At 36.3% G+C, this 20,998-nt stretch overlaps 1 protein-coding gene across 14 annotated transcripts in view; it reads right to left on the bottom strand.

The window, feature by feature from the left end:
- Positions 1-20,998, bottom strand: part of CNTN4 (contactin 4) — a 976,967-nt gene that overhangs the window by 520,734 nt on the left and 435,235 nt on the right. The window contains exon 5 of one of the 14 annotated variants that reach the window (XM_073009915.1): positions 2,212-2,297. The exons of the other annotated variants lie outside the window; for them this stretch is intronic. The gene's annotated coding sequence lies outside the window, so the exon portion shown is untranslated. The remainder of the gene's footprint in view (positions 1-2,211; positions 2,298-20,998) is intronic. 14 annotated transcript variants of the gene reach the window in all.

Raw genomic sequence — 20,998 nt, forward strand, 5'->3', positions numbered from 1 at the left:
AAATATTAAGAAGATAAATAGACTGCTAGCTAGACTAATTAAAAAAAAAAAAAAAAAGAGCAGAGATCCAAGTAAACACATCTAGAAATGACAAAGGGGACATTACCACTGACCCCGCAGAAATAAAAAAAACCCTCAGGGACTACCATGAACACCTCAATGCACACAAACTAGAAACTCTAGAAGAAATGGATAAAACCCTGGACACATACAATCTCCCGAAACTGAACCAGGAAGAAATTGAATCTTGTACTTTGTTTTCTTTTCCCAGTTATAAGTTTCTTGAGGACGGAAACTCATATTGTTTTTATTCAATCACAATGTATCCTCCTATTTTGTGTATCCCATCAGAATATCTAGCACAGTATACCTTAAAGGTGCTTAAAACATTTGTTGATTTCTTGATGACTGGCAATATTGTATTCAACTATTTTTGGTGAGACCAAGTTTGTTTAAAAATATACTTGGATTATTGTATGGCCACAGTCTGCTTATGACTGCATAAGAACAATCTTTCTTCCCATGTTCCCCAAGGAGAACTAAGGCACTGAGGAGTGTGTCTCCATCATTTACCAAAATACTTATGACTGATGCATGAATAATTATAAAAGATAGAGACACCACTGGCTATCATGGGACAATCATGAATATTGGCACTTGGGGTCTGAGAAAGATTTAATTTTATTTGTTAAGATTACAGACAGTATCAGGTTCTTGATGTGTAAGTGTGAATTTATAAAAATATGTAGCTAAATCAAGAAAGGTTTCTGAATTAACAAATTAACAATAAGGATTCTCTTATATGTGTGTTCTTGGAGGAAAAAACGAAGACAGATATATCCAAAATGTCTATGTCTACCACAAAGTTCAATGTCTACCACAGAGTCTTGTTGCTTCTTTACCTTCATACCAAGACAGCTCTTGATTGAATTTTTTTTAACTCACTGTGCAGAAATCAACCATGTAACATTTGTCTTATTGTATGCAAGTAAAACAACACTTAAAACAACTTAAATTCTCAATGTATAATATAAAGTTAAATAATGATTTAACTAATAGAGAAAATACCATCGTGATTCTTAATTAAGTCTTGGACCATTTGTGAACATAGCAAAGGGTTTTCTTTTTCTGTCTCTCCCATGAACTCTCTATAGCATCTAAATGCATACTGAGGAAAGAGAAATGAGGTAGCAGAGATGGAGCAATGAAATTGTCTTGTTTTGGCTCCCTATTATCCCTACTGAAGCTAAAAATCAAAGAAGCTGTGAAGTCTGTGAGCTCTAGTTGGCCTGTGGTATCCCCAAAGATGAATGCACAGCAGAGTCCAGTGCTAAACCCTTATTCACTGTAATGCCTTCCCAGGGTCCAAATCCCAGGTGACCCAGAGCTCTGGCTAAGTGGAACAAGCACTAAGACAGAAACACTTGATTACACTTGGACTCCCACAACTGCCTCTCCAGCATGCTTTATTATTTGTTTATTAAATGGTTTCCCTCTGGGTTTTAATTTTAAAGGTTGCTTCTGAATCTGAGTGCTTTAAGTGAACAGCTCTGTCTTCACCCAGTGACTCTTTCAAGCATAAGGTTAGGTGCTTAGTTCTTTATTACAGCTGCAATAACACTAGAGTTCTGTTCCTTTCAGGCCAAATTATATCCTCTGTTATTTTTCAAACTAACGGTAGCCATTGAACTATGTATTTCCTGTAGCTGATAAAATATAGGTTTCCCAGAGCAATGAATAACTAAATAAACTGTAAAGATTTATCTTGGTGCATCCTACGGCATGTCCATGTATACAATCTGGCTGTGACCTTTCATAAAATTCATCTGTGTTAATGCTGTTGATTTCTATTTCTATTCTATTAATGCATGTTCAATATAGTGGTAACATAATGGGTGGAAATGTTCTTCTCAAGGCCACCATGAATACAACATAAGTCTGATCAGTTGTTTTCTGATCTTCTAGTTCCATAGAGAGAACTGAGTCCCCTTACTGAATCTGGATCCACTATCTGGCCCAGGAAACATGCCACTCACTCCCCAGAACAGCTAACACAACAACATTTTGCCTCCTTCCATTTGACTCAAGTGGCAATTTTGCCAGTTCATTTATGAGAGAAGAGAAAGTGCCACAAAGCATCTCTATGATGACAGAAGCCTCATGCTGTGAGTTGATCTTGCCACCCTGAAACGAATCTGGAAATATTTGTACCTTAATCTCCTGCAGAAATAAACCTTCCAGAGCTCTCGATCTGACATTCAGCAAAATTTGTACTGTATCAGAGGTTGCTAGGCACACTGTTAGGAATAGAAAGAAAATGCAGAAGCTTAAATCCTGTGTCTTGGAGATTATTTCTTGTGTATATTCTTTGCAGAAGATTTTCTGGTGCTAGTTCATTACTGAGATTCTGTCTCCTATCCTGTACTATTCTCTCTTGGCTATTTCTCTTCCTTTAGCCTTAAATCACAACTCACAATCAAACCTTTTAACCTGAGTCCATGAAAGTCCTGTTTTGCTTATCTGACTATTAGAGATTTTCAAAATGTAATTGCAGACTTCTTATTTATCCAGGAGATAAGAATGGTGGCTGAGAGGCCAGTTGGCTGCAGCTATTTCAGTTAGTCCTACTTCTAGCATCTTTGCTGATCTTATCAAGAAGAGCTACTCCCCACATAATTTAACCGGCTGTTATGTCCAGGCTAAAAATAAAAATGATGTCTCTAATGTGGCGGCAGAAGGCAAGGGGCACTGTGCTACTGACCCAAAGGTAGATTGATACCTGCAGAGTGTCCTGTGCCAGGTCACTGTATACAGTGGTAGTTAGTTTTAATGGCCTACATGTAGTCTCTACATTGCTGGTTTAAAATATTTGGAAACACCTGTGCAGGGCCTTTTAGTTTCACAACTCAATTCCACAGAGATAAATATTAGAGTTGCCAAGGTCAGTGGCCCTTCCTAATGGTTCCCAGAGAGCCAGTCAAGATGGCGTCTCCACTCATTGCAAGCTAATTAAGAGTTGAAGAAGGCCTCCAACACAGTGGCACCAGTACAGCCTCCCTCAGCACATATTTTTGCCCTTGGCAGTCTGAGAACAATCTGACATATACTCTGGTAGATGCTACTGTGCTTGCTGCAGCAAATTTAAGTGACTCTACCCTTTGCCATTGACTGCCAATTAATTTTAAACCAAATGTCTTGGAGAGGTTATGTCAGATATCCTGAGAAAATGATATGTGACAAATGTAGGATAAACAGTGTCATGAACAGTGAATAGTCTTAAAATTCCAAACTTTACCTTCTATTGTACCTACTTTAGGGAGAAGGAAGCTTTGCTAAGTGCTATCAGAATTTTATATCAACCCTGTCTATCCTGTATGATTCCTTAATATGGAAAAAACTGTTTTTCTCTTGACTTACTTTAAAAACAATGTGCAAAATAGTACACTGAGAGGGTTTGTTGACATAGAAAAATGCTGAATACATAAACGACTGTATGGTTTAATACTGTCTATTTTTTATAGCCTCACCTCACTCCAGAAAAAGAAAGAATTAAGGAAAGTGCCCTAGAATGCCCATACTCCACATTTCCAGTAACTGTTAGCCAAAGTTGCCCTGTGCATGTGCAACACCTAATGTGAAAGTACTATACTTAAGATTTTACAAAATTCAAATGAATTTAAGGGTGCAAACAAATAATTTCCCAAATACCCTAAATCTGGTCCCAAGACCCAGAAGATAGCTAAAGAAAGCTAGGAGATTAAACTAGGAAATACAGACTTGGGTGTAAGTTCCAGCTATGTAATGAGTAAAGAAATCTCATAAGCCTCAGTTTACTCATACACAAAACAGATGCTTGAAATCCTAATATGCTTTTCAATATTTCTGTACTCTCCAATATAACATCACAGGTACAATTGCTTCCGTTGTCAATTTGACAATATTTGCTGCTTCCCTTCTTCCTTCCTGATCCTTTTATCTCCTCTCTATTAATTGGCAAATAAACAGAAAAATTAAGTAAGCACAGGGTTTAAACTACTTTATAAACGTTGGATCAAGACAAATAAAATACATAAAACATTGTTTAAAAAAATGTACTTTTCCTTGTAATTGGACCCTGAATATTTTTGACTTACGATTAAAGATTATGTTTATGAAACTATTTAATAACTATATTTTATTATATTATGTGTGAACATGATCCACATTAGGATTTCCATAGACAATGAATAAATCATACTGAAACACCTACTACTTTTTAAAATAAAGTGTCCATAGCAGTAGGCAATATCTTATGGCATACAGTACTGGCGTAGAAGCAGAACAAAAAAAATTATATTCCCCCACCGTCTTTTCTCCTGTCTGCTCTTCAACCACACCCACCCCTCCACTCTCTCAGTTGACTGCTTTCTGTTTTGCTGCAAGAGAAATTAACACTCCATGCCCACGAGACACATGCCTCCAAACTAGCTGTTTGGTGACTCAGCTGGATGGTGCTAAGCAACATGATGCAATTCCATGTAACCAAACCTTGGGTGCATGTTACCATTCAACCACACACACCTACCCTCAAGTTTGTTATTAATCACAAAAGGAAATAAACTTCCAAAGGGAGGCAAATAAATTATATGGCTAGTAATTTATGATCGTTTCTATGGATGGGTTTTAAAACCTCAATTTTTTATATCATCTATTAGTTGACTGAAAAAATATTTGCTGATACACACATGCAGCACTGAAGACGCAGATTGTGGCATATTATCTTGTCCTCTGCCATTTTCATTTTAATAATAGATTACCTGTATTATTAAAAGTTATTCTCTCAATATCATTATTGAGTCTGCATGGGAAAAAATTAGAATAACTCTTGAGTTCCCTCCTAGCTCTAACACTGCAAGAGTTGAGTAATCACTGCCATTTTATAGTATGCAAAGCAGCATTTTCTTGAGGCAAACTGTTTCCAATCCTGAATATAAGTTATCATAAGGGAAAAAAATACCACTTTATCTCAAATATTCCATATCATCTTTGAAGTACGTAGATGTTCAACATTAGGTAGCAAAGCTCGGAAATCGTTTACTTGTAACATTAATTTCATTTGTTTTCCTTTATTGTGAAAAAGATAAAAAGAAATCAAGTTCATAAAACTAGAACATCTCATTGATTTTTGCATCAAGCCTATGTGGTAAAGGACAAAAAGTCAAAGTTTGCTTTCCAAGTGTAAATAACATGGACTGCTTATTATATTGAATCTCTTTGGGATTTACACCTAGGGCATTTCCAAATACTTTTGTTCTCAAGATTATTATCATAAGCGGAGATTAAGGAAAAAATAATTAAGTTGGTAAACTAAGAAAAATCTTATTTGTTTCCAACACACATGTCTCAAAAGAAATTAGTGCCAATTGATAGAGAATTAAAAGACAAAGAATTAGGTTGCAGGAATGGGGAAAGATGAGGTTCATATCAACAGCTAAAGCATTCACCTGATAAAGGACACAATATATTCAGAAAATCTGAAATCTGATTACTAAAATTTAGCATTAAATTGAATCTTATCCCTACATTACTGTTTTATATACTGCTGATTTATGCTAATTTCAAGAATAAATTGCCAACCTAAATTAGTCAATGTCACTATCATCTTGCTTATGGATAATCCTTATGAAAATAATGACAGACGATCAACAAAGTTTCATAACCTTTGACCTATCCTTCTTATGGTTAGGATAGTTATGGGTTCTACAGCACAAATTCCAATAGCTTAAAGCTAAAAAAAAAGCTAAATGTTCAATAATGGGTAGTAGTTATATCAGTAATATTTTGGGCACATATATTTGATGGGTAATTGTATAGGGATTCCAAATATTCCATAAAGGTACCATAAAAGCAAATCTATGTATAACATATTAAGTAATAAATCAAATTAAAGAACATGGTGGGGGTATGTCTGTGTGTGCATATATATGTATATTAGAAATATGTAAAATACGTGAACATTGGGGAAAACAAGGCAGGAATACATAAGAAAAATAACTGCCATGAGGAATGATTATATTCTATTTCTTTGTTATTCATTCCTGTTTTTAAAAATTAGCCAATTTAAAAACTTTATAATAACATAAAATATAAGTATATAAAACAGCAGTTATGAAAGTTAACAAGTACAATCAATAGCTTCAAATTTAAACCAGATTACACCACCACTCTGCAGAATTTTTAACTATTAATACAAATTAGAGACAAATTAGTATATTAATGTATATCAAAGTGAACAGATTAACATTTTTTAATTTGGGAAATAATGTTTAATATACATTAAAACTATTAGAAATAACATAGAAACATATTTACTGACACAGAAGAATATCAAAAACGCATTGCTAAGTACATAAAGAATAGTTTATACAATGTTAGGGAAAAAGATTAATCCCAGAGTTTACACCATGACTTCCTTAGGGCTGCTGTAACACAGTAACATAAACTGAGTGACTTAAGAGAAATGTATCATGCCAAAGTTCTGAAGACTAGAAGTCTGAGATCAAAGTGTCAGTGGGGCCATGTTCCCTCTGAAGGCACTAGCAAAAGGTCTCTTTCTATTTAGCTTCTGGTAGTTTCCTGGCTTGTGCAGAATAATTCCAGTCTTCACAAGGTGTTTTCCCTGTGTGTCTATTTGCGTCCAAATTTCCCCTTTTTATAAGGACACCAGTTATATGACATTAGGGATCCACCATACTTCTACATGATATCACCTTAAGTAATTATATCTGCAATATCCTTATTTACAAATAAGGTCACAATCAGGTGTACTGGGAGTTAGGCCTTCAAAACAGATGAATTTTTGGGGCAGGGGAAGGAGCACAATTCATTCTATACAGTGTACCTATGGGAAGAGACTTGATGGAAGGGAAGGAGTTTCATTCCACTTCCAGAAGGAATATTATTGGAGATGTACCATCAATTACTTTTTTTTCAGCTTGCTCACTTCTGCAGAAGGAGAAGTAACTGAAGTAAATATTTATGATGGGTGGATATGTGGATGAATGAATAAATGGATGGATGAATAGGAATTTTTTAGTTCATCTTTCTAAAAAGTCTCATGATCTTGGTCCATAAGACGAAAGACCTTCCCACATTTCATAGAGTACCTAGTGGTAAGGATGAATCTGATATCCTGGGTCATGAAATGTCAAGTTCCCTTAGAAGGGCCTTACTCTGCTCCAAGCAGATACATACGACAAATAATTTGAACAGTGGACAGTTTTCATCAGATGTAGGCAAAATCTTTACATTCAGAGAGACATGTGAGGCAAGATGCAGGTGAACAAGCAGATCTGAATACCTAAAACTTAAAAGACAACATAAAGCATCCTGGTGATGCATGGCGACATCACAGACATAGCTCTCACAAATGCAAGGACTCTGAGGATCCTGAAGCCTTAAATTTTGGAGTCTATATTCAGATGTTATCCTTTAGACTTTCCAGGCACTACCTCAGACCCACCAACTCTAGGTTATACCTTCTGTCTTAATGGATTCAGAGGAACCTCTGCAACTCAAACAGTTATATATCTTTGGGACAGTATTCCAACTGTCTTTGTGACTTTATACCAGTACAAATATAGTATATGAAAACATGCACTACATGGTTTCCTAAATTTCCCTTATAGAACGCATGTGCATAAAACACAATGTTTCCCCCAAAATTTAGAAATCCACTGCATCTTCTCATATACTGTAGTAGCATACACTACAGATGCTAGTGGGTTAAGATTCAATTCCATACTACTCATATATTAGGCACAAAACACTACACGGTAGAGAGTGCCTTTTATATCATTGTATAAATGAGACAAACTGAGGAGAGAAAATGTTAAGCAATATTCTCAAAGTCACAATGATAGTGCACTAACGCCAAGATCTAAACTATATGGTGGTATACTAGAACCTGGGCTCTTCAACACAATGTTCTACAACATCTACTCAATATCAAATGTTGCACTGTGAAGTACATAAAGAAAAGACTGTATTTGCTGACCTAGGAAAATTGCTAGGCCTTGATATCTGAAAAATATATTCATTTTTTAGGGGTGGCATGTGGCTCATGCCTGTAACCTCACCATTTTGAGAGGCCAAAGCAAGAGGATGACTTGAAGCCAGGAGTTCAAGACCAGCCTAGGAAATAAAGGAAGATCTGGTCTCTATTAAAAAAAAAATTATTGAAAAAATACTTTTCTCAGGGTTCAATTTCAGCATACTACTTTGATATGACCTCACTTCGATAGGATCAACTGTTTTTATGATGTGTACTTGAGAAAATCAATTCAATCTTTTCAGCATAGGACAATGATTTTCAGGTCAAGCTCTTTCAAAAATGTGAATTAAATAAAAATTGGTCTGAGTATATGAAGTTAAATATCACCACCAGTCATTGGGGAGATACAATGATGATTTCAGTTTTATAAATTTGAGTCAGACTAAGAGCAGTAGGATTAGGCTTAAAAACTGGGAAGAAATAATGCATTTGAGTAAACTTTCCATGCATCTGAACTTTGTGGATTTGAAATTTACTCATAGATCTAGATGGTTTTTAAAAGGTTCCCAGATATATAAATGTCATCTTTGAGTTATATGGTGGGAGATGTGGTTCTGAACTGTTTCACCCTTAAATCCCTGCCTAGTGGAGAGTCCTGTGGCTAGTTCTCCAAAGAAAATGAGGTTTTAAATGCAACATGGTGGCAATTAGATCTTTTTTTTTTTTTTTTTTTTTTTTTTTGAGACGGAGTCTGGCTCAGTCGCCCAGGCTGGAGTGCAGTGGCGCGATCTCGGCTCACTGCAAGCTCCGCCTCCTGGGTTCACGCCATTCTCCTGCCTCAGCCTCCCGGGTAGCCGGGACTACAGGCGCCCGCCACCTCGCCCGGCTAATTTTTTGCATTTTTAGTAGAGACGGGGTTTCACCCTGTTAGCCAGGATGGTCTCGATCTCCTGACCTCGTGATCCGCCCGCCTCGGCCTCCCAAAGTGCTGGGATTACAGGCGTGAGCCACCGCGCCCGGCTAGATCTTTCATCTACTACTTTTCTTTGTGACACAGAAAATCTACTCATTGTTCTTTCTTGGCACTAATAGCAAAATGGTAGGCTTGCTCTTTGAACAAGAGTCTTCAAAAACACAGCTTTGGGAAAATGGGGGGTTTATTTCTTCAGGCTTACAGACTGTCAAAGACTTCCAGATGAGCCTTTTCACAGAGAAGTCTCAAATATTCTGAAAATGTACTACTGAAAGGGATATTTTTGACTCAGTCTATTTTGAGAGGGTCTCTTAAAAATTCATGGACAAATAAAGGTTTTCTCTTCTTGTTAAAATGTTCAAAAACACAATGGAAGAAATAAAATCAAGATATAAAACCATCAAATCTGACAGGGATCCTTTTTAAGGTTTAACATAAAGAAACAGAGCTCCTCTTAGCACTTAGGAATAGATTAGAACATAGGCGTCTCCATCACGAAAGAGGTAGTCCAATCTGCATATGAACCTGGAATGTGATATAATTACCAAGTACTGTGAACAAAAAGCAAGCAAGTCTCTAAAGAGGCAAGTGGAGGGCCTTGACGTCAATGAAAATCTCAACAGCTACCTACCTCACACGACGGTTGAAGGAGAAAAGTGAAAATTTGAAAGTACACTGATTATATTAGAAAGAACACAGAAAAAGCCTATGATCAAATGAAAGAGAATTGAAAACTGAAACCTAGAAGTGAAGACAGATATCAGGAAGAGATACATATTTGGAAACAAAGGGAAAGCGGAGCTCTTGCATCAGAAAGTCATAGCTTTAGAAAGAATTGAGGGCAGATTTAAAAGGGGGAGGATCAAGTATCCAGTCGTGGGGGATGTGTCATAAGGACTACCAATAGACTTGTTCTATTTTTGCTGAAGTGCAAGGTTGAAAGGCATCTTAGGGGCAACTAGCTCTCAGAAGACACACAGAGGACAAAATTACCTGTAAATAATAGACAGATATTCGTATTTAAAGTAACCCTCAAGAAAAGAGGGGATGGGATATAAGCTATACCGAGAGTCAATTCTTGCTATTATGTAAAGAAGGTTCTTTACAGATGAAGCAAGGCTTTGCCTGTTTACACTGCATGCAAAGATAGAACAGGTGGTATGAAGATCCCATCTCCTCAACACATTTCTCATTTTAGAAGGAAAGACATTTCCCCACAGCCACCTAAACTCACACAACAGCAGCAGCAGCAGCAGCAGCAGCAGCAGCAGCAGCAGCAGCAGCAGCAGCAATAGCAGCAGCAGCAGCAGCAGCAGCATGCATTTTTCCCTCATTTAGTGCAAGCCCTCAAGAGTAAAATGGCAGCTTTTAACAAAAACTTCTAAGGTGATAGAACAGGGAGCAAAAAGGAAGACAGTGGAAGCAATTAAAACTTCAGAGGACACCCACATAAAAAGATGAAACAGGGCCAAGGCTCTGAGGTCACAGCCCTCAGCTGGAAAACAGTGCCAGAGGACATGTCATGACCAGAAGGAACCCAGAGTTCACGTCAACAGTGCATGGTTAAGATCTCTGCTCAACACAGTGTCTCAGAAAAAGCACCAAGTCCAAGTGTACCCACACTGCAGCTGGATGCAACCTCATTCTTAAGGAATGCCAGGATAGGAACAAGGCTTAAGAACAATCAATCTGTCTTCCACATTTTCTGAGGAAGCAGCCAAAGTCCAGAGAGGTTAATGTCACATGTCTGAATTCATAAAGAAAGTCAACGATGAAAACAAGATTCAAATCCAGAGATTTGGGCAGTGATTAAGCAAACCAGTTATCAAGGATTGTTCTCATTGCACATATGCTGCTCTGTTAGCAGCTCCAATAAACTTGTAAGGCTATGAGTTTTACCGTGTTTCTCAGTAACATATAATCTCCTTTCCCAACTTCCTCCCAAACATGCATATATGCCTATTTATGCAATTATTAAATAAAAAAACTTTAGGGAAGATATGAATACTTTCTATCAAAATGTAATCTTATTACTGTATGAGAGAAAAGAGTATGAAGACTGCTATAGTTACTGTTTCAATAATGTAAACAACTCTTGTTTTTAAATGAATATTTACAATTGTTTTCGCTAACAGTTGGTAAATTAAGGTTTCTGAGAGTAGAATATATTTGTTTTTGGTTTCCTTTTCTTCCAGTTACCTATGTGCAAAGCAGGAAGTTTTAAAAGTGGTTGCTTTCATAGAACTATATTTCCTTCATTAGTCAACTTCTACTTATAATTTTTATTTTCAAAAATACAGAGTCTAGGGATTGCTACTATTTTAATTTTTTGTTCCTAGTACAAACATTTTGATCCAAAAGAAAGAATTCTCCCTTTAACCTGTCATAAGTTAGATGGAAGTGGTGGTGCACGCCTGTGGTCCTGGCTACTTAGAAGGCTGAGGTAGGAGGATCACCTGAGCCCAGGGAGGTCAAGGCTGTAGTGAGCCATGATTGCACCACTGCACTCCAGCCCAGGGTGACGGGGTGAGATACTGTCACTTAAAAAAACAAAAAACAAAACCCCAAATCCTGCCATAAGACCTAGGAGAAACTATCTCACAAAATAGAGAAATACTATTTTACTTCTTTGAACTTTAAACATATAATCTTCCAATAAGCAGGAGATTTATAAGTACACATATTTCATAAAATCAGCCACAAGAATATAGGTTGAGGGAACTCGAGATATGAAAAGTCCAGTGTGAGTTCAGAAGTCAATTACTCTCAAAACATGGCTTTTGTCACATTTCAAAAACAGGCAATACAACAGTTTCTCATTCCCTAGTACTGGAATGCTGGCTTAGTTGTAACTCTAAAATTTGTATAAGGTTGAAATTTTCTTTTACAAGATCAAGTATTAGAGCGAACACTGCCACAGGTTATTTCTGCTGGATGTCAGGGACATCACATAAGTTCTTATTATGAATATTAAGACAGATTTTGACTGGAGTTTGAATTTGTTAAATTGCATGCATTAGCTTCTCAAGGGCATTCATGACCATTAATATGGGGGAGATAATTCCACTCATCAAATGGGATCTTTACTTCTAAAGACAATATAAAGCAGGGGAAAAGGTCAGAAATCTCGTTAAGAGAGTCAGGAAAGAGTCACTATTTTCTGTTTAATAGAATAAGGCGGTCAATGGCTGAAAGAGTAAATGGACATCCAATGGCAGTCATTATACTATTCTCCCATTTGCAACTGAGAATTGTGAAAAGAGAACAACATTATTTAGGTCATGTAGTTATTAAATGGAAAGAAGCTAGGGGTGACAGCTTGGATCCCTAAAGACTCACTGCCTCCCAGGTTGAAGGCATGGGGAGACAATGGAGATGGAGAAGGGCCCTCATTTGTTCCTCCAAACTTCTCTTTAACTAGACTGCTAATTATAGAGTCCTGACTATCCCTGAGGAAAACTAAGCAAAAATGTATCTCCCCGTACCCAGGCCTACCCACCCAAGCTCCTTCCCTTCCCTTGATTTTTTTGCTCCCAAGTGGCCTATGATGAAGGGAAAACACCCTGAAGGTGTGCAGTTTGATGTCATCAAACATATTTACTCTTCTTTAGGAGGTTCTTTCCCCAGGCTTACCATTCATTTTTGGACATCTCTAGTCACCTCTGTTAGTAAAGACAGTACACTTCCACATGAGTCATCTATGAAGATGGCACAATTCTTTCAATTGCCAAATTAACACAACCGAATAAACAAAGTAAGAGACTGGGAAAGCTTCAACACATAGTTAAAAACAACTGAAACTGTAACAGTGGTTTATGCCCTCCTAGTCTTGAAATATAAAGAGAATTATTTCCAAATTACTTCAGACAAAAAAGCTTGGAGTAACTTCTTGGCTGAATGACATTTCTTAGATCACAGGATTTACCCTTTTAAGAATATTTTCTCAGGTAAAAAAAAAATCTGGCTAAATAAATGTTCTCTAAATAATAAAAGGAAAATGCAAATAGCATCTAAAAGACAATGCTAATATACAACAGCTAAATTATGAGAAAAATAGAGGCCAAGTCCCAATTAAGGTGGTTTTAAGAAGAAAATAGAGGCCAGGCACAGTGGCTCACGCCTGTAATCCCAGCATTTTGGGAGGCTGAGGCAGGCAGATCATGAGGCCAGGAGATCAAGACCATCCTGGCCAACATGGCGAAACCTCGTGTTTACTAACAATACAAAAATTAGCTGGGCATGGTGGTGCACACCTGTAATCCAAGCTACTTGGGAGGCTGAGGCATGAGAACCGCTTGAACCCAGGAGGCAGAGGTTGCAGTGAGCCGAGATCGTGCCACTGCACTCCAGCCTGGTGACAGAGTGAGACTCTGTCTAAGAAAAAAAAAAAAAAAAAAAAAAAAAGAAGAGGAGGAAGAATAGGAAAATAGAGTATATTAGTGAAATAAAGAGGTAAACTGACAATGTATTATATTTGTTAAGCAGTGACAGAGCTGGATTTTATTTATTTTGGCTGAATTCTAAGTAAAGCATATCAAGATGAAAATGTTGGAGAGGCAACCTAGAAAGAGAAGCTCCTACTGCTCTCAAATCAATGGATTTAATACAAGATTTCTGAAAATCTCTACTAGTAACAGCAGAAGGTAATGATTCCACTGCCAGGGAAGAAGTGTGATGATATAGCCCAAGCATCACTTGAGGGAAATCTAAAAAGCACAGCATTTTCACTTTTTTCTTGTCATTGATGAAAATATATCAACTGCAAGGAGCTCATCTACTACACTAGGGCCAAGAAAATAGAAGCCTAACTGGAATCAAACCAGCAGCTATTAAAGGATTAAGATTTCAAGATATTCTTGAATATCTTGACATCTATTGTCAGTGATGTCATCATCTTGATCAATATCATAATCCTCCTCCTCCTCCTCATCATCATCATCATATGCTGGTCACCATTACCAAGTTACTCAAACAAGAATAAAGACAATCAAGGCAGCTAAAAAGACTATGAATAATTTAGCCTATGCAAAGATCAACCTATCTGTGCAAAAAGGCATATCCCTTAAAACCAACAATGTCTTCTGTCGTGTTGATTTCTTGACAGACAGGCTATGTCATTTTATTGGCTCTGTTTGTACATAGTATGTAATATATGTATTACAAATCATTTTTTATATATATATATATTTTCTACTCCATACAAATATCAAAGTCAATAAATATTATCCAGCAATACCATGACTAGGTATATATCTGAAGGAAAGTACATCAGTATTACAAAGAGATGTCTGCACTACCATATTTATTGCAGCACTATTCACAATAGCAAAAGCTATGGAATCGATATAAGTATCCATCAACAGATGAATGGATAAAGAAAACATGTGTATATATACAATGGAATACTATTCAGTCATAAAAAATAATAATATCCTCTCATGTGGGGCAACATGGATGACTCCAGAGGACTTTATGTTAAGTCAAATAAGGCAGGCACAGAATGATAAAAATTGCATATTCTCACTCATATGTAGAAGCTAAAAAAGCTGATCTCCTAGAAGTAGAGAGTAGAGTAGTGGCTTTTAGAGGCTGGGAAGAGTGGGGAGAGCAAAGATAGGGAGAAATTCGTTAAAGGATACAAAATTCTAGGTAGACAGGACAAATCACTTGTACTGTTTTACAGCATTGTAGGACTACCATAGCTAACAATAATTTATTATATATTTTCAGAAAGTTCGAAGAGAGGAGTTTGAATGCTCTCAACACAAAGAAATGATGAATGTTGGGGTTACAGGATATGCTCATTAACCTAACTTGATCACTATATATTGGATGCACTGAAACCATATTATGAACTACATAAATATGTATAATTATGTCTCAGTGAAAAAAATCAAGAAATAGCTTATCATACTAAAGGTAGAAACAAATTATTATATTGTAGGCTAATGATGGAGTATTAAGAGTTTTTAAAGGTTAATATTAAAACAAAAAACCCTTGGTTCATATTCTACCAGAGAAGTGAAAAAATTTGTCTCAGTAATACACTTACAGGGCTTTAGCCGCCACCTATAATCTCAATAATGCACTATACTATCTACCTCCTAAAAGTGCTTGTAAAAAATTATGCTGAATACAATGGGCCAGTAAAGCAGTACAATTTCAGACACATCAGTTTTAGTTTTACCTCAGATTTAATTATTTTAATGTCATAGCATGGTTTTCCTAATATCAGTGCTATTTTAGCATCTAGTTGTTTTAATGGGAATGATTTGATCTCTGGTGTATACTGTGTTCATTTTATGGGCCAGGACATTGAGTGATCATCAGTGTAGCATAACATGGTTGATATTCCTATTTCTTCCACATATTAGATGATATGCAGTCAAAAGCCAATTCCAATAAAATAGAAATAACAATTTCGAATGTAAAATAATAAAATCTTATAGGTTTCCTTTCTGAAATATGACAAAGAATCAAGACTACAACATCCAGGAGTAGATTAGAACATAGGATGTTCTAATATACTATGGTGAAAGGAGGCAGTCCAATCAACATATAAACTTGAATTTGATACATTAATAATTACTCAGTACTATGAACAAGACACAACCAATTCAGAGACAAGAGGAGGCCTTGACGTCAATAAAAATCTGAACACCTACCTACCTCACCCCATAGCTGAGGGTGAAAAGTGAAAACTTCAAAGTACCTTGATTGTTTTAGAAAGAACACAGAAAAAGCCTATGACCAAATGAAAGAGCATTGAAAACTGAAACCTAAAAATGAAGGGAGACATCAGGAAGGGACATATATCTGAAAACAAAAGGAAAGCGGAGCTCTTGCATTAGAAAGAGATAGCTCTAGAAAGAATTGAGGGCAGATTTAAAACAGGGAGGATCAAGTATCCAACTGTGGGGGATGTGTCATAAGGACTACCAATAAACTGTTCTATTTTTGTTGAAGAGCAAGGCTGAAAGACATCTAGGGGCAACTCGCTCTCAGAAGACACACAGAGGACAAAATTGTATTTAAATAATAGACAGGTATTTCTATTTAAAGTAATCCTCAGGAAAAGAGGGGATAGGACATAAGCTATGAGCAGATTCAATTCTGGCTATTATGTAAAGAAAGTGCTTTACAGATGAGGCAAAAGCTTTGACCTTTTACACTGCATGCAAAGATAGAACAGGTGGTATGAAGATCCCATCTCCTCAACACATTTCTCATTTCAGAGGCTACATCTTGAAAGACATTTCTCCACAGCCACCTAAACTCACACAACAACAACAACAGCAGCAGCAGCAACAGCAATAGCAGCAGCAGCAGCAGCAGCATGCATTTTTCCCTCATTAAGTGCAAGCCCTCAAGAGTAAAATGGCAGCTTTTAACAAAAACTTCTAAGGTGATAGAACAGGGAGCAAAAAGGAAGACAGTGGAAGCAATTAAAACTTCAGAGGACATCCACATAAAAAGATGAAACAGGGCCAAGGCTCTGGGGTCACAGCCCTCAGCTGGAAAACAGTGCCAGAGGACATGTCATGACCAGAAGGAACCCAGAGTTCACATCAACAGTGCATGGTTAAGATCTCTGCTCAACATAGTGTCTCAGAAAAAGCACCAAGTCCAAGTGTACCCACACTGCAGCTGGATGCAACCTCATTCTTAAGGAATGCCAGGACAGGAACAAGGCTTAAGAACAATCAATCTGTCTTCTACATTTTCTGAGGAAGTAGCCAAAGTCCAGAGAGGTTAATGTCACATGTCTGAATTCATAAAGAAAGTCAACAATGAAAACAAGATTCAAATCTAGAGATTTGGGCAGTGATTAAGCAAACCAGTTATTAAGGATGGTTCTCATTGCACATATGCTGCTCTGTTAGCAGCTCCAGTAAACTTTAAGACTATGGTTCCCACAATTTTTTTCAGTGAAGTATAATCTCCTTTCCCAACCTGCCTCCCAAGCATGGATATATGCCTATTTATGAAATAATAAATAAAAAAAACCTCAGGGAAGATATGAAATGTTTATATCAAAATATTAATGGAATATTTCATGAATAGAGAAAGAACATAAAGTCTGCAATAGTCACAGTTTCAAAAAAGTACATGATTGGTTTACATGTAATAGTTACTCTAAATCCCATATGTATTTTAGTAAATCAAGTTTTTTTTTTAGACTGGAATATATTTATTCTTGGATTCTTTTATCCTAGTTACTATGTAAAAAGTAGTAAGTTTTCACATTTTTTTTTTGCTTTTATACAACTATATTTCCTTCATTCACAAACTTCCACTTTGACAACTTTGATTTTTAACAATTATAGATACTAGGAATGGCTATGATTGTGGTATTTGTTTTCCAAGCAGGAGAATTTTAGTCATAGGGAAGAATTTGTCCTTTAAATTTGCCATAAAATGTAGGTGAAACTGCAGAAATATCAGCTTCTTTTACTTCTCTTAACTTTAATAACTCTAACAACTTCTGAATGGTACTCCCAGTTTTCACTAAGAATAAATATGGACAGATAAATGAGAAGGTGGAGAGAAAAAAGATTGTGGGGCGCATGAAGGGCCTGGGAGCTGAGTCATGGGGAGAATCATAGTGCCAGAGATGGGTAAAATGTGTTAGGAGGGTGGGCGGGATTATAAATAGAAACTCCCTAAGTGTACAGTATATACGGCACAGTCACACTACCTTTTTGAATCCGTTTTGTCTTGTGCTGGCCCTGATTCAGTCTTAACTGATGTACTGTAAGATGTGTGATAAGACACCCACCTTGTTAAGACGTTTATTTGCAGTAGCAGTGGGGATGGAGGTATAATGTGAATTTGTCTCCCTGTGACAACGTATGTGTGTGTTTTTGCATGCATGCGCTCGCACATGTGTATGTATTAAATGTTTCATCACACTAAAAAGGGAATGGAATAATATTTAATCAACCATTTCCTTCAGTACTCAGTTTATCTGCAATATTCACCTCTACATATACATTTTCAATATTCTTAGAAAGCCAGAATTTGATACTGATTGTGTTCCAGATAATATATTTGTTAGTAATAACACTTACTAAATTTTGGCATCTGTAAAGTTCAAATGAAAGAAAATTGTAGTGACAAGATTCCGCAAAAATGTAAACTACTGTATTTTTACACCTTGTGTTAAATATTGAAGTAACATACACACAAAGGTATGCCAATAACCTACATTTGAAGTAAAATGCTTGCTTGATTTTGGAGCACATTAAATGCAGCTTACATCTATGCCTTTCAGAGATATATATGGACTTTAAAATATTTTCAACTGACTAAAATTTACTGATAATATAAACAATATCCAGTCAATTGTTGTGTTCACACTACCTTTTATGATTCAGGTCAAGGAAGACAATTTTTGCAGAAATATATTAACATCTTTATGTTTTCTCAGAACACTAGCATGTTTATATCCTTTCTCTAGTCTATTTTCAATTGGAAAAAGAAAAGGCAGTCTCCACAGAATACTTGCAAAACATCAAACACACAGGAGTGGTAATCAAATGCAATCCAAACAACCTTCCACAGTGCATACTGCATGAATATCATCGCTATCTCCTGTGCATTAAATGAGCCTCCCCTCTAATAGGTGTTCTCATCCAGGTCATCATATTCAATGACACACAGTGAAGATCTAATTCCAACCTGGATATGCTCTAAATTTTATTATCTTAGTTGGCACTTTCAGGGATGAGAAAATACAAGCTCAAAACCTTACTGCATATTCAAACTTTGGATTTTAGAGACTGGTTGACAGCTTCCCTACAGTGTTCTATCTTGCCATTCAAATATGTTAAGCCTCCAAAAAGGCTGAGCTGGTATTCGATTAAACTTTTTTTTCCTTTTGTGTTAACTAAACAATTATTCCTCTAATTCAAGTTGCATTTATCATGGTCTTAAGCAGAAATGACACATTCTTTTTTTGCAGAACAAAATTTAACTTCCTGCCTAGTATTCATATCCTTAATTCATGGACAGTGTGCTACTACCGAAGACAGAGGAGATGGACAAAAAGTGTTAGGAATATTTATTTTATAGAGACTATAAAATAGGAGGGATAGTTCCTTTGTTTAAATGAGTAAAACTATTCATTGAGAAGCATTTTATTTTATAGCCATTTCCATATTCTCTTTAAATACATCCACTGTATTTCAGTGTTACTAAAATTTCAACATATTCATTAAAATCTGTGGTTCTGACTCATCAAATTCCACTCCTAGGTAAAATGATTCTAGATTATTCATAGGGTCACTATTCACAACAGTCAAAATGTTTAAACAACCTAAATGTCCATCAACTAAATAATGGATAAATAAAATGTAGTACATCTACTATGATGAAATATTATTTGGCCATAAAAAGGAATGAAGTCCTGATGCACATGACAATATGGCTAAACTTTGAAAACAGGATGCCAAGTGAGATAAGCCAGTCACAAAATACTACATATTGTATGATTCTATTTATATAAAACATCCAGACAAGGCACAGAGAAAGAAAGTATATCAATGTTGGTCTGGGAGGGATTGAGGAGAAATGGGAAGTGACTATGAACAGGTGGGGTTTCACTTTGGGATGACAAATATATTCTAAAATTGATAATGCTGATGGTTATACAATTATTTGAATACACTAAAAACACTGAATTGTACAATTTAAATGTGTTAGTTGTATGGTGTAAGAATTATACCATAATTATTCCACTCAAAAAAGCTGTTTAGAAAAAGATTTGGTTGAGAATTTCCCTTAAGGTTTTCCAATCTTTTCAACAATACATTCACAATGGGGTTTACAATAGAAATTTCAAATGAGGGGGAATTTTTTTTTGTGTATTTACAAAACAAGGGTTATTTTGATGAAAATTGAAAAAGTGAGTCATTCATTTTGATTTCTAAGCACCCAGATGACTACCTATGACAGGTGAGGATTCTGGGTAAAATAAAGCTAAGGAGACCTCTCCTGGTGATGATGTTTGCACATTTCAGAGAGAATCTGCAGTGTTGTTTATTCTGTTGCCTTCCTGATCTGAAAACCTCTTCTTACTGAGTGTGGACTTTATTACAGAGGGTAACCTTTTGCAAGTTCAAAGTCAAGGTCATGCCCCCTCAGCTCAAATCCAGACTTGAGGTATAAATCTTTCAGAAAAGATCCATCCACACTTGCATCACCAAAGACTCTGACACATGTCACAATAAAGCAACTTTCATTAAGTTACAGCTTTGAATGTACCTTCATTTGATGGATTCTGAAAAACTGTTCTATCTTTCCCCATTCCCATGACAGCTATCATCATGTCACAAATAGAGAAAATTTTTTTTTTAAAGGTCTCTTGCTTTCCCGAGAGTTGTCACCACTAGGAGCAACATAATATGCAATGTTACTAAGGGGAAATCAACAGTGTATAGGAAACTAGAGAACGCATATATTGGAAAAACCCACATTTTACTTTCATAAGCCACAGGATGAAAAATAAAGAAACAAACAAGACTATCTTTCATAACACTCCAGAACATTCCATACAGAGCAGGTCTGTTTTGCCCCCAGTACATACCTCAATTCCTAGACTCTGGAGAAAGCATCTATTCTAGCCATGACATTCACAATCTTTTACTTCATAGATCTTTAAATAACTATCCACAAGACTCAGATGTCAGGCAAAGATGTACCAGATCAATTTAGGACAGAAAGCAAACGTTTAGGGCATAAAACAGTGTAATACAAAATGAGATGCAAACTTTTCACTTGACAGGTGGATAGAGCTATCCATCTAGTACATTTTATTTTCTGATTTCAAAGAACAATACAGTGAGACAAAGATGAAAGAAAAAGACACCCACGAAAGAATTCCTTAGTTGGGAAATCTCATGTGGGCTGAATAAGGAATTCCAAATGGTCTTTATCCTTATTACTCGAGTGCTATCTGCGCCACCAAGACTGACATCATATGGGAGCTAATT

Source organism: Chlorocebus sabaeus, chromosome 22 (assembly GCF_047675955.1).
Source record: "Chlorocebus sabaeus isolate Y175 chromosome 22, mChlSab1.0.hap1, whole genome shotgun sequence".
In the NCBI taxonomy this organism is placed as follows: domain Eukaryota; kingdom Metazoa; phylum Chordata; class Mammalia; order Primates; family Cercopithecidae; genus Chlorocebus; species Chlorocebus sabaeus.